The sequence below is a fragment of the Megalopta genalis genome, chromosome 3 (assembly GCF_051020955.1).
Source record: "Megalopta genalis isolate 19385.01 chromosome 3, iyMegGena1_principal, whole genome shotgun sequence".
Lineage (NCBI taxonomy): Eukaryota > Metazoa > Arthropoda > Insecta > Hymenoptera > Halictidae > Megalopta > Megalopta genalis.
Window position 1 is genome coordinate 27,597,464 of NC_135015.1, and position 15,910 is coordinate 27,613,373.

The 15,910-nt window shown below is 38.6% G+C and overlaps 1 protein-coding gene across 4 annotated transcripts in view; it reads right to left on the reverse strand.

The window, feature by feature from the left end:
* The window catches only part of Kdm3 (Lysine demethylase 3), a 577,918-nt gene that overhangs the window by 38,562 nt on the left and 523,446 nt on the right, over positions 1-15,910 (reverse strand). The gene's annotated exons all lie outside the window — the stretch shown is intronic.

The following is a 15,910-nucleotide window of genomic DNA, read 5'->3' on the forward strand; positions in this document are numbered from 1 at the left end:
AATATAAATATATATATTTTTTATATATTTATATTTTTATACATACACTATACCATATATATTTTATATACAGAAACTTTATAATTTATTTATTTATTATGTACATTTCAATGCACGAAATAAAATAGTCTAAAATGTGGCTCTCGAGTGGCTCTTGTCACTATGCTCTTAGATTCATGAGATTATATAAATTATTATATTATTATATTATTATATTATTACATTATTACATTATTACATTATTATATTATTATATTATTATATTATTATATTATTATATTATTATATTATTATATTATTATATTATTATATTATTATATTATTATATTATGATATTGTTATATTGTTATATTATCATATTATTATATTATTATAATTATATTACTATAATTACAAATTAGCTCCAAATTATCTCAATAATTTTGGCCAGCAAACAGTGCACCTGCGACGCAAAATACGAGTCACGCCGCCATGATTCCGAGGCCACTCGATACCACAATTTCCAATCGCAGCTGCCTCGATTGTGAAAAAAAAAAATCCCGAAAATCACAGCGCAAAACTACAATCAGCCATTCGCGTCGCGAACGCATAAAATCGGCAGCACGGCGTGTGTACGCGCCGCACCGTGAACGATCCTCGTTGGCATTTAAACGGCAAAAGCTGCAGGAAAATAGAATGGAAAATATTTCCGCCGTTAGTTCCCTGTTTCGCCAATTAATGCGCCGAGCGATCGCATTGTTATTTGCACCGTGAAACGCAATATTTATCCGGCTTCGTGAATATGTATGAGCAACACGCGCGCGCGCGCGCGCGCACGCTCGTCGAACGCACAACCTGCGAACGAGGGATTAAAGTAGCGAAATTGTGCCAAGGATGTGCCACGGCGACGGACAACGAGAGCCAAGTCACGCCTACGTGACACCGGTCGTTAACCGGTAAACTCGTTGCGAATCCGCGCGCGCTCGTGATCGGTTAACGAGCAGAGAGAATCGCCGATCCCAGAAAGACAGAATGAAAGAAAGAAAGAAAGAAAGAAAAAAAGGAGTTTATGTGGATCTCGGGGCAACACCCTGTCGATCAACGGTGTGTCAATTCGATTGTCGTTGCGTGGCACGGCGTCACGGGGGCGTGACAAGTGCGTGTAGCCTCGGTTAATTACCGGCTCGGTAACCCCCCCCCTCCCTCCCTCCCGCCCCTCGTCGACTAATTAGCTCCGGTAATTTATGAGGAAGCTCGCGCGCCGCGTTCGGCTTTATCGTGCGTTTATAAATAATGCGTTCCAATTAGAAGTTCGCGTTCCTCGCGCGGCCGTAACTTAACGCCATAACGGGACGGAGGATTGCCGGCCGAAACGCGAGCAAATCGAAACGCCGTCGCGTTTGTGAACCCGCGGAATATTTTAGTTTTGCTTATATGCATTCATGTATTCGTTTGTTTAGCATCCGGCGGGTCGGGTGCGCTTTTAATTTTTCTATGAAAATGCAACAGGATAATAATAATAATAATAATAATAATAATAATGATAGCGACGATGATAACATAATAATGAGAATGAAAATAATATGATTGTAAGATAGAAAAAAACGCAAACTGAATATCGTAGCTTCTGATAATGTTATATAAATGATATTTAAATTAAATAGAATCATTAATGAGAAAGCGAATGTGTTATTCGAAACGAGAATCCTATTCAAAGTATCGGTATAGTGAAATCGGGACACGTAATGACGAATAGACGGCGGATCAGATCGTGATTAGGTCACGATAAAGATTAGCAGGCAAAATGCAGAACAATAGAAACAATTGAAGAATTTGGAAGTACAGTAAATTCTCCCTAATTGACCCTCTGCTTGGAAACGAAAATGAATAATTTGAGAAGAGAAGATATATTATGCTAAATAATCTAAATAATCGTGTAATATAAATAGTATAATATATAATATATGTATAAAATGTAAATAATATAAATTAATAATCGTATAATATATGTATAATAATATATAATAATATATTATATACGACTATTATTACCATTACATAGGATTCTCGTTTTGAGGTAACACTTATAACCTTGACATTCACTTCTTCATCGATGATTTTATTTAATTTAAACATTAACTATATAACATAATCGAAAGTTACGATATTGAATTTGTGTTTGTTTGTATCTTGTAATTATATTATTTTTCTTCTTATTATTATTTTAATTTTATCATCATCGTTGTTAGTATTACTATTATTATTATTATTATTATTATTATTATTATTATTATTCTGTTGCATTTTTATAGTTATCGATTGTGAACAACTATAAAAACGAGCATCCTCTTCCCAAATTGTTCATTTTTGTATGCAAACTGAGTGTCAATTAGGGCAAATTAACTGCACCGCTTCATTTTCAATTTAGACAATTCTTATCATAATGATCGCAAAATATTTATACTATAAACATCGCATAAATATATTTTACTATAAAAATCGCATAAATATAGCCCGCAATACAGCACAAAAATCCGTCGTCTAACGACGAGGCACAAAACCTCACGAAAGTTCGCGAATCAAAACGAATCGATTGGAAAACCTTGAAATTTCGAATTCGAAATTTCAAAAAAAAACACGCGACATGATTACAACGTCCGGCGTCTTAATTCGCGGTTACTTCGCCGGATTCGAGAGGATGAAGTGTGGAGAGAAAGAAAAAAGAAGAAGATGAACGGCGGCGCGATGATTTTACCAAAGGTCATGCTCGCCGAAAGGTCAAAAGCTACCGGTATTTCTAGGAACTTTTAAGGTCACGGGAACTTCGAGGAAACTCCGGGGCTTGGCAAATTCAATTTCTTCCCTTCGCTTCTTCCGGGTGTGCCCGCGCGAACCAGGAGAAACAGAGAGAGAGAGAGAGAGAGAGAGAGAGAGAGAGAGAGAGAGAGAGAGGGAGGGAGGGAGAGAGAGAGAGAGAGAGAGAGAGAGAGAGAGAAAGGAAAAAAAAGGGAAAGAAAAGTGGAGCGAAAGTTCGTCGGAATGAAATCCAATAACGACTTCACGAGGTGAGGTGCTCGACGACTACGCGAAGAATTTCAAGCAGAGACCCATAACTGTTGTGACCAAGGGACGAGACAGGATTCAAGTGCGACCATTACGTTCCGCTTAACCCTAGAAAGATAACCATATGACAACGTACGTAAAAGATAACCATACGCTTCAGAGGCGCATGCGTTTCTAAGGCGTCAATTTTATACTAACAATGGATATTTATTTAAGTTAATCTAGTCATTTTAAAGGTTTGGCATTATCGTAAAAATAAGATGCATTTATATTATATTTTTTTATATTTTAAGTAATTTTAAACTTAAATCACTAGACCTCTATGAAAAATTAACAAAAATCAACAGTCTTCGCAGGCGCCTCTGCGACGTAGGTTATCTTTCTCGGGTTAAAAACGATGCCGGTTACCAGTCGCCGTTATAAATGACGGAAATAGATTTTGGTCGCAAACAACCATTGCAGGCGACGGAAATGAATTTGGGTTACAAATAAGCATTAAGAATGACGGAAATTGATTTCGGTTACAAATAACCATTGTGAACGACGAAATAAAGCTGCGTTTCTCGTTAACAATAACAATTATCGACGAAGAGAACGTTTACTTCGTTGCAGTTAACTATTATAATAGATGAAAACAGTTTTCGGGTTATGAATAACCATCGCGATTAATCAGAACTATAAGAGTGATTCACGGAATTAGAACAAGCTATATTTTCGTTTCAGTTCGAGTTAGGAAAAAATGTTATAGAAGAAAGATGAATGGTCTTAAAGGGGTCACTACATGGAATAAATAGTTCTTCCGTAAGTGGACGCGTAAAGGTCGCGTAAAGATCATCGACGATTTTCTAAATGGATGGTTGTATTTTTTTTCACATATATTAAATCCTTTATTATATTATTATATATTAATATTAATATATATTAATTAATATTAATATATTACATATTATTATATATTGATTAATATTAATATATTACACATTATTATATATTATTTAATATTAACATATTACATATTATTATGTATTATTATATATTAATATTAATATATTATACGTTAAAAGAGTAATATTATCGAAAAATGAATGGTTAAAAGATCTTTTGAAAAAATAACCTCGTCGAAGGAAACGTTCAAACACCTTCCCATCGCATTCTAAGCATTTAATACAACACTTTTTTAATCGTTTACATTACTGAGTTAAATTGTTGCTTGGTTATTGCTCTGCGAAGAACTGTTCTTTGTTTCATTAGATTTTCTACTGAATTAATAGGATATGCGAGTACGTTATTTTTTATGTATCCCCATAGAATATATTCTAAATTTGATCGAGTTAGTAATGAAATAATTTTTGTCGTGAAAGAAGTTTTTTTAAAAAGTCTTTTAAATCGTTCATTTTTCGATAATATCGCCGTAACGCTTTTTTTTGCGCAAAATAACGAAAGGATATAATATATGCGAAGAAAATATAAGCATCCATTGAGAAAAACGTCGATGATCTATACACGACCTTTACCCTTCCGCTTATTGGGAAACTATTTATTTCACATTATGACCCCTTTAAGACCATTCAGCTTTGTCATCTAACATGTTTTCCTGGCTCGAACCAAAACAAAGATATAGCTTGTTGCAGATCCGTGAATCATCCTGTATATTGATGACGAACAACCGTTATCGCCGATCAGAATTTTTCAACGGTTACGTTCGATTCTTGGAATTTCGATTAAGAGACGCGTGTAATATAAATTTAATACGCTTCGCATACATCGTCAATCGAAATAATTTGAATATCTCTGTCGTTAGAGACCGACGATTTCTCTCGTTAGAAACGAAGACGCTCGTCTGTAAAAACTTATCGGACAACGCGGGTTTGTGTACATATATATATCATATATATACACATATATATAGCTGGTATCGATTGTCGATAACAAAGCTAACGATTACAGATCATATCAAAGATAACGATTATTCGTAATCAATAGACCGCGGATTTTCCGCAGTTGTGGCACAAAAGTGGACAGATAAATTAACTTAAAATAGCGAGAAGATTAAAAGCAACCGGGAATAGTTGATCTAGCAATTAATTTTTATCAGAATTATATTTAAAAAAGTAAAAATATTGCACTCGAGTGCTTCGTCTTGGAATCGCGACGCAGACAATCGTTATCTTGCAATACGTCGATTAGAATATTTTCTGGTTTTAACGCTAGATTTGCGGAACTCGTCGGCATGACGGGTCATTAACTTTTTAATTTACGATTATTCGTAAGGTAAAAATACATTTACGAGTTATTTATTCAATTTATTGCTTATGGCAAATGTGACAATAACATTTATTTGAAATCAGAATAAATGTGTTGTCACTTTTATAAACTAATATAAAATAATAATAATAATAATAATAATAATAATATAAAATATAAAACAGCTGTTTCTTGTGCTCCGTAAATCTAGCGTTAACGCATCATTCGCCAATGTCCCAATTTTGGAACACTTTTCCCAAATTTGTTCTTTTAAAATCTGCAACATCTAACTAAAATACAAGCATTAAAATAGTGAGAACATATCACTTGCTTCACGAAAGTATTAAAAATTCCCGCTGTATTTTGTTTTAAATTATTGCAAACTTCAGGTTTAAACTAATAATCTCAATTTAATTTTTCTTTTTGTATAAATAGCGAGAACACATCACCTGCTCCACGAAAGTATTAACAATTCCCGCCGTATTTTGTCATAAATTATTCTAAACTTCAGGTGGAAACTAATAATCTGAATTCAATTTTTCTTTTTGTATTTTTGAATCGCGCCGGATAATGGGTTAATAACAGTCGCGTTCCCGGAGCCCCGAGAAACGTCGGCGAAGCGTCGTCAAGGCGGGAGGGAAGAGGAGGGTGGGCGCGGAGGGAGATGATTTTTTGAAATGGCAGCGTCAGCTTTAATCCGCTTTAAGCCCATCGACGAGGAAACTACATCGAGAGAGGCAGGGTGTCGTGGCACGAAACGAAACACCGTCGAGCTCTATTGTTGCGTACCGTGGAGTGCATAATTAATGACCTTCGTGCCGGTCGAGTTTTGCAATGCAAATGCCGGCTGGAATCGCTCGCGCGAGCGCGTTGTCTCTTTCTCTCTCTCTTTCTACTTTTCTCTCTCCCGTCACAGAAATAAACGGACGCCGCGTGCTTGTGTGCCGAACCCGTTGCTCCTTCCTACGATAAACACCGTGAAAGTCTCTCGATCGCTCCGCGATCGACGGCGATCGAGGCGATCGCCACGGCGCGCCGCGACCGCGGATCTGCCGACCTTCGCATCCCTGAGCAAGACGATCGCGAAACGATCGGGAGACGATCGCAAGACGATCGCGAGGAGATCGCAAGTCGATCGCAAGACGATCGCAAGGAGATCACGAGACGATCGCGAGGAGATCGCAAGACGATCGCAAGACGACCGCGAGGAGATCGCGAGACGATCGCAAGTCGATCACAAGACGATCGCGAGACGATCGCGAAACTATCGCGAAACTATCGCAAGACGATCGCGAGGAGATCGCAAGTCGATCGCGAGACGATCGCGAGACGATCGCAAGACGACTGCGAGGAAATCTCGAGATGATCGCGAATCGATCGCGAGACGACCGCGAGGAAATCTTGAGACGATCACGAGTCGATCGCAAGGAGATCTCGAGACGATTGCGAATCGATCACAAGACGATCGTAAGAACGATTGCAAGACGATCGCAAGACGATCGCAAGACGATCGCGAAACTATCGCGAAACTATCGCAAGACAATCGCGAGACGATCGCAAGACGATCGCGAAACTATCGCAAGACGATCGCGAAACTATCGCAAGACGATCGCAAGACGATCGCGAGTCGATCACAAGACGATCGTAAGAACGATCATAAGAACGACCGCAAGAACGATCGCAAGACGATCGCCTCCTCTCAATTTTCAAATCCCGCCGCGTCGTCGAGGGAGCAATTGAACACACCGTCCGCAGATTTACGCGAAAAGCAAACACGGCGAAACCGTTCAGATAAACCGAGATCGCAAAACTAAACTACCCAGGCATCTGTCGCGATGGATGCGAGATCATACTGACCTTGAGAGGACGAGAGTCGCGATGCTTTCGATCCAAAATCCAAGACCCGGCCGAGCTCCATTCACGGCCGGATCTCGACGCGATCACAACCGGAAGAACGAACGTTGACACACCCGTGTGTATTCCTCGGGACACACCGTGGGACCTCGTGGATTTTGCGGTGTGCAAGAAAATGGCGGTGTCGGATCGCAGCCAAATCGCTCGGGTTTTTCACGAAGACTACGCCGTGCCGCGATCGACCAGCGAGAAGTCGAGAGGCGGGCGAGCGTTATCGGAGCCGCGAAATGGAAAACACTCGGCCGATGATAAGCCGGTTATCGGGAATTATCTGCGCGGTGACGAACGGACCCTGCGCGAGATCCATCGTGGAAGTTGCGAACCGAGGACGAACGCGAAGACGACGACGACGATGTTGAAGAAGAGAAAGAAATCGAGGCGAGAGCGCGACGCGAAGCAAGGATCCTTTTCCTCTCGCTGATCCGAGCGGGACGAAAGCTCGCCAAGGACTGGCAGGACACAGTTTTCGTAGGGTGGAAGAAGGGCAGGTAGAGGTCCTGCCCGGGCTGTTGCGTGAAAGGATCTTCTCGGGTTTATGCACCCATACGCGGCCGCAACGCGACCCGCAGGTTCTCAACCTGTTCCGACGCCTTTTTTTTACGAATCCTCTGTCACCGGAAGAGTCGGCTGATTTCTCGAACGCCGAGATTTCACGTGGAAATTTCACGCGATTTTTCAAACGTGTTGAAAATTGCGAACAGATATTGCAAAGCCTTTTCTGTTCTCGTTGAATTGTTTCGCAGAAACGCCGTTCCATTTGTAAAGCAGCCGATGAATAAAGCGACGATGATATTAAATCAAAATTACAAAATATCTTTGCTAGGTTGCAAGGAAATCAAGAAACAAGTTCTGAACAGAATTGAAGTTATCGCGAACATTTACGAGCTTTCCTCTTTTAACAGTAGATTTACGGAACCCGTACAAATGGCGGGTCACTGATTTTTTAATTTACGATTATTCGTATCGTAAAGATACATTTACGAGTTATTTATTCAATTTACACGCCTTGTATCTTATCGTTGCTTTTATAAACTAATATAAGACAGCTGTTTCTTTTTTGTGCTACGTGAATCTAGCGTTAACGTCGCGTATTTTCGAATTATTCGTTAACAATATAACCTCGGAGAATTTTAGAAAAAAGGCCGAGACAACGTGCAGATATCGTGGGCAATTTATAGTCGATTGAAATGTGTGTTTCTCGATGACGAAACAAATCAGTGTGTTTCTGGATGACGAGCCAGAAATACAGATCTTTTGTTAAGACCGTCGCCTATCATTTTTCGCAAGATGGAGATCGCGGAGAAATATGTGCTCGTTATCGTTCATTCGAGTCGGGCAGAGGATTAATCGATGGCACTTCTAACGCGGTGCTTGACTCATCGTATTTTTGTAAAAAGCCACGCAATCTTATCGCGCTAGCTGGAAATTATTTTCTCTCCGAAGAAACACATTATTCACGACGATTACACAAGCCTCGTAGATATCGGTGTTTACAGCTTGTTGACCTCAAAGGCCCGCCGCGCTGTTCTCTCTTCCTGAAGTCGAAAGTAACAGCCTCTGGCTTCTCGGGCGATCCGAGAGTGGATCGCGACTGCAGTAAATTTTCCCTAATCGACGCTCGGATTCTGCAGAAAAATGGACAATTTGGGAAGAGGTGACGCACGTTTTTGTAGCTACCGTTTGTCGACGACTATAGAAACGAGCCGTGAGGTTCGAATAATCGTATCTCCTTTTTCTCGAATTGTCAAGGTTATATTTTGCGTCAATTAGGGAGAATTTACTGTACTTCCAAATTATTGTACGAGCGAGAAATTAGAGGTTCCTCAGGTCATTTCAAGTAACTTTTTCCTTTGCGAAAATGCGATCCGCGGCTTCGTTTACGAGTTATTAAGGAGAAACAGTGACCAATGAGAGGCGAGATCAGCTGGCGCGCGAGTCAGTGGGGGGACTGCGCTTCGTGCGGTCGTTGGCTCGGCCGCTGCGCGCAAGCTGATCTCGCCTTTCATTAGTCACTGTTTTTCGTTAATATCTCGCGAACGAAGCCGCGGATTGCGTTTTCGCAAAGGAAAAAGTTATTTCAAATAATCTCAGAAATCCTTTGGACCCTTTTTGATCTCAGAATCTCTTGTACAATAATTTATGGACACCCTACAGTTTTAATAGCACAGGCTTGTTAATATTTACAAGCTAAATAGAAATGTATTTCCTTTCTTAATAATTTTAATATTACAATAATAATAATATAATTTTAATTTATACAGTATAATATATATAGTATATATTAATATAAATATAATAATTTTGAGAACTTTAATAACTTTAATAAAATTAATATATTGCAAAATAAAAATTGTCTGCATCGATTGCAAAGTGTAGGGAGCCAAGTGCAACATTTATTCTTTCTTAAATATTTCTGATAAAATTAATTGACAGATCAACTAATCTCAGTTGCTTCTAATAATAAAAAAATCTGCGGTAAATGTATTTTAGAAACAGAGAACATATACGTAAAAAAAATTGTTTCGAACGAAGTTTCTTCAAAAGAAGTTTTTCCAAAAACCTTCAGCTTCGATGTTTGAGTCAAATTGACTCGTTTCAGACGAAATAGGTCAACTAGCGGCAATCTAGCGTGTTAACGACGGTGCGAATTCGTGACGAGCGTAACCGAATCGTTCTCATTTCGAGAAAGCGTTGCCGCACACGATTGATACACCTGTGTTTTTCGACAGTGCCGAATTGTTTGCTCGCGGCGTGAGACAGGAAGAGATTATACAACGGCCGATGCGGAGATACGGGCCTCGGGCTCGCGATAACAGCCGACTCGCAGGAGCTTCTCGCGTCGAATTATCTGTATTGCGTAAGGCATCGCGGAGCGCCGCAGCCACCGTGAAAAATTCCATGTCATCGGGCTCGTTGCCGATGCCTGGCATTCTCGTGTACGGCCTCTATCGGAAGCGGCCGCGCGCGGCTCCTCTCAAGGCCGGGCGGCGATTCGTTCGTCGAAACGCGGCAAATCGCCGGCAGCGTGGCCATTTCGTCGCGAATTTATTCCCGACTGCGCGTGCGACAAATCGAATTCACCAAATTTGGAGTTAACGAACGGCCAAGTTCGCTCGGTGCCGAACGTCCCGATCACGGCTCGAATTGGACTGTCGACGACGTAGCAGTTATTCTCTGACTTTGAACCTTCTTTTTTTTGTAGAATAATCGTTCACTGCTGAGTTGTTTTTGTATTCGACTAACTAGAATTCCGAAGGAAAATTGATCTCTGATTTTCAAGTTCTCAAGAAACTGTGCTGTTTTTTAAATTGAACCCTTTTTAACCAATTGATATATCATTTTCTTCGCAGTTACTGCGATTAGAAATTTTTCGATTGCAATAATTTCTTAATCGATGCTTATTGCGTGCCTAAATTTACTTGATTGCTTAAATATCGATGAGAAGAGATTAGAATTTTGTTGCAACTTTAAAGAACAGACTAATATCTATACTCAACGAATATATAATAAATAATAAATATATAAATACTTTCGTGACGAGTCTGACTCGTCGAAGTACAAAGGGTTAACGGAATTAAGGTGTCAAAAAAAGGTCCACTTGAAACAGAAAAAGAACAGACAGAAAGAGAACATTTATACTGATATGTAACTTAACAGTGAACAATCATTTTCTATTTGACCGATAAAAATCCTGAAGGAATATTTACACCAACATTACATCAATGAAAATACTGAATGAGCAATCATCGAATAAATACTGTAAAAGTAAAATACAAAAGTTCACGCTATTTTACAGCATGAACATATTAAACGGAATGAAAGCGTCCCCTTAGAGCCGAAAAAGAATGTAATTTCGAAAGTGTACGAAGTAACGTCTATTTATAAAAGTTTCCAGTTAAATTCCGGTTCGACCGAGGCCCCGGCGCCGAGCATCGGAACGTTCCGCGGTGGCAGAACGTGCAGAATTTGTCGGGCGACGAGGTCGTAAATCGCAGCTGAGGTTGAGAACGATCGAGAAATGAGAGACCCTGAGAGATCGGAGGCAGCCAGCCAAGTACACAGAAGTGCGGGGCAGGTTTTCGGTGACTGTCAGGGCTGTAACACGCACAAAAGGCAGGTGCTGGAATGCATTGATTGCCTCTGCCCCCTCTATCACTGGTTCCCAGCCCGGTGTTTACGTCTCTCTTGCTCTCGGCCAGCATCCGCGTGTGTCCCTACCGCCCGTATCTGCTCTGGGAACCACCCTTCTCTCCCAGGGAACGCAGGAGGAGATCCCTCGAGCCCCGGGAGAACTCGTTTTCCTTCCTTCATCCGCTCTCACTCTCTCTCTCTCTCTTTCTTTCTCCTCGGATTTATTCCTCTTTCCTCCGGGACGAGGGCGGCCCGGGATCGACTTAGCCTGCTTTTTCCCTCGGCTACTCCTTCTTTCGTTTTGCTTTCCATATCGGTCGCCCGAGCATTTGTTATTCGAGCCTGGGACGGGAACCGATCATAGAGCGATTCTCGGATACCCTCGAACACACAGACGACCCGGCCACCGAAATTACATCCCGGGCTCTTATCCGATGGAAACCGTGCCTCTCGTTTTAGAAACGAATACAAATCGCGGTCTGGAATACCCTCTTCGCGGTGAATATGATTATAATAATATGTGATAATGTATAATCGCGGCGTTCCATAATTATGTCAACGCCGAGGGGTGATTCCTGAGGTCATTTGGAGCAACTTTTTCCTTTGCGATAATTCAATCCGCTGCTTGGTTTGCGAGTTATTGACGAAAAACGTGGACCAATGAGAGGCGAGATCAGCTCGCCCGAGACGGCCGAGCCAATCAGCGGAACTGAGCTTCGGCGTTGACTCGGCCGTCAGCCTTTCGCCAGCTGCGCTCGCCGCTCATTGGTCAGTGTTTGTCGTTAATAACACGTAAACGAAGCCGCGGATTGCATTTTTGTTAAGGAAAAAGTTACTTCAAATGACCTCAGGAATCATCTCTTTCCGAGTGTTGACATAATTGTGGGACACCCTGTATAGCGGTAATGACATCGATCCTAACGATCCCAATTACATAGTTCAGTATCGAAATTTATAGAAATGGACTCAGCCTCGCTGTTCAACTGTTAATGTTTGTTTAAATATACATGTTTCTTTGTACTATACAAATGAATGGAAAAGATCTGGTAATAATTTATAACATTTCTAGACATTTGCATTTCATTCGTACGATTTAAAAGGGTCTGGTAACAATTTATAACATTTCTAAATATTTATATTTCATTCGTATGATTTAAAAGGGTCTGGTAATAATTGATAACGTTTCTAAACATTTATATTTAATTCGTAGGATTTAAAAGAATCTAGTAATAATTGATAACGTTTCTAAACATTTATATTTAATTCGTACGATTTAAAAGGGTCTAATAATAATTGATAACGTTTCTAAACATTTGTATTCCATTCGTACGATTTAAAAGGATCTAGTAATAATTGATAACATTTCTAAACATTTATATTTAATTCGTACGATTTAAAAGGATCTAGTAATAATTGATAACGTTTCTAAACATTTGTATTCCATTCGTACGATTTAAAAGGATCTGGTAATAATTTATAACATTTCTAAACATCTATATTTCATTCGTACGATTTAAAAGGGTCTAGTAATAATTTATAACATTTCTAAACATCTATATTTCATTCGTACGATTTAAAAAGGTCTAGTAATAATTGATAACATTTCTAAACATTTATATTTCATTCGTACGATTTAAAAAGGTCTAGTAATAATTGATAACATTTCTAAACATTTATATTTCATTCGTACGATTTAAAACGGTCCAGTAACAATTTATAACATCTCAAAACGTTTGTATTGCATTCGTACGATCCAAAAGGGTCCGAATAATAATAATAAATGCAAGAGAAACAGCAATCGCGGCCGGAGTCGTTTTCTCTATCGAGGTCGGCTCGCGGTCCGGGAATTTGCGGAATCGACGATGGAATTCCAGGGCGATTTTATGAGATGTTAATAGGGCACCGGTTTCGGCTTTGGAAAATTTCCGGGTTTCCAGCGAGACGGGGGATGGGGGCCGCGGCAAAGTTCTCGCGAAATTCCGCAAAGGGAATTCCTACCCTTCGTGTAACCGTGGTCGCGGTTTCACGGAGAAATACTTGCTTTCTACGGAACTCTCTCTCTGTGTGCCTGGAAATGTACTGAATTATTCGGCGCGTGGGCTACGAAACGACCACCGCCGCCGCGTCGGTTCGTCTATATTTTACAGTCGGAATGAAGCGCCAGTCTCTTTGCTCCCGATTGCTACCGGAAATATCGCGTTTCGAGCATAAACAGCCCCGAACGCGTTCCTCAGCCCGCCACATTATTGCGCGATTACTTCCAACGGTTCCAACCCTTCCGAAACTTCGATTACATTCTGCCGAATTTTTGGACTCGGCCAAGCACGTTCACGACTCGCGAATATTTATTCATTTATTTATTCATTTATTTATTCATTCACTTATTTATTCATTTATTTATTCATTCACTTATTTATTCATTCATTTATTCGTCCATTTATTGATTTATTGCTTCATTTATTTACTTACTCCTTAATTTTATCAATTAATATTATACATCTTTTTTGCACATTAGTCAATACAGTCTGACATTTTTTATGAAAAATTATCGAGAGCTGCATGAGAAAGGAGCTCGATAATTTTGTTTCGGATAAATAAATTTCGAGAAAAAGTTGTTAAACGAATCCAAACAATTTGTTCGATTGTACTTTTCATTTATTTATTTATTCATTTATTTATTCATTTATTGATTCATTTACTTATTTATTCATTTATTTATTCATTTACATATTTCATTTATTCGTCCATTTATTGATTTATTTTTTTTGCTTCATTTATTTACTTACTTGTCATTTACTTACTCCTTAATTTTATCAATTAATATTATACATTTTTTTGGCACATTAGTCAATACAGTCTGACATTTTTTATGAAAAATTATCGAGAGCTGCATGAAGAAGAAGCTCGATAATTTTGTTTCGGATAAATAAATTTCGAGAAAAAGTTGTTAAACGAATCCAAACAATTTGTTCAATTCTACAAAATTACATAAAATAGCTTCCGCTCTTGTGCTATTATTTGAACTATCATTGTATACCTCTGCTGAATTTCGATTTTAATAAATGAAGAAGCAATCCGCCGTTACGTAAAGTCTTCGATGAAAAGAATTTCCACATCGAGGAAGATGTTCTCGGCACTTTGAAAAGTCTTCAAAGCCACCAGAAAGAACCGACTGTTTGTTCCAGCGTGAAATTGTTGGGGAAAATTTGCAATCGGACTATATTACTACAGTCACGGTAACTCTGAAACGAGTCCTCGAACGCTCCCCTCGACTACTGTATTTCATTCCCATCGAGCGACCTTAATCGAATCGCCCACGCTTCCACCCCAAGACAATTTCCCGGAAAACTCGGCTGTTCGGATAGGGATTGAAAAGCAACGATCGTTGGGTTACTAGGCTCTGGGGTGGTTTTACCCTCGGGACCAGATTCCGTTTTCCTTGTTATTAATCCCCTCGCCCCACTACCCCACAAAACCGTTCCGTAATGATTTTTAGGTCGTGGGAGACGACACGCTCGCAGTGCACTCTTTCCCAGGTCGTGCGAGTTCAATTTTTGTTATATTCTGTTATGTTTAAAAATTGTCTAGATTCTGCTGTACTTAGATGTTATTTAAATTTTATTAGATTTAGAAATTATTTAAACTCTGTTACGTTGAGAAATTATTTAAATTCTGTCATATGTAAAAATATCTAACTTTTGTTATTTAAGGAAATATCTAAATTCTGCTATGTTAAGGAATTGTCTGAATTTTATTATAATTAGGAATTATATAAATTCTGTTATATTTAGAAATTATCTGAATTTTGTTACAGTATGAAATTGTGTAAATTTTATTATATTTAAAAATTACCTAAATTCTGTTATATTTAAAAAATATCTAAATTCTGTTATGTCAAGGTTATGTCTAACAACAACAAAAATATCTAAACTCTGTCATATTTAAAAATTATTTGAATTGGATTATATTTAGAAATTAACTAAATTCTGTTATAATAAAAAGGAAGATTCAAATTCTATTACATTAAGAAATTATCTAAATTCTATTATATTTAGAAATGATCAAAATTCTGTTATATTTAGAAATGATCTAAATTCTATTATATTTAGAAATGATCGAAATTCTGTTATATTTAGAAATTACATAGATTCTACCATATTTAGAAATGATCTAAATTCTGTTACATTAAGAAATCATGTAAATTCTGTTATATCTTGAAATTATCTAAATTCTGTTATATTTGGAAATTATTTCAGATCGAATTATATTTAGAAATAATCGAAATTCTGTTACATTAAGGAACGCGATCCAAATTCTGTTCCATTAAGAAATTATCTAAATTCCATTATATTTAGACATTATTTAAATCCTGTTACATTCACAAAATTATCGAAATTCTATTATATTCAGAAGTCACCGAAAATTCTGTTTAATTCAGACCATCGTAAAAACGTAAGTCTCGTCGAAATGAAACTCTCTCGGTTCCAGAATTTGCGTTTCTACTCTTTGCCGTAGCAATAAATTCGCCGAGACTGTCACGGAAAAGATAACGACGGTCGCGGACGTCACGAAATTTCGA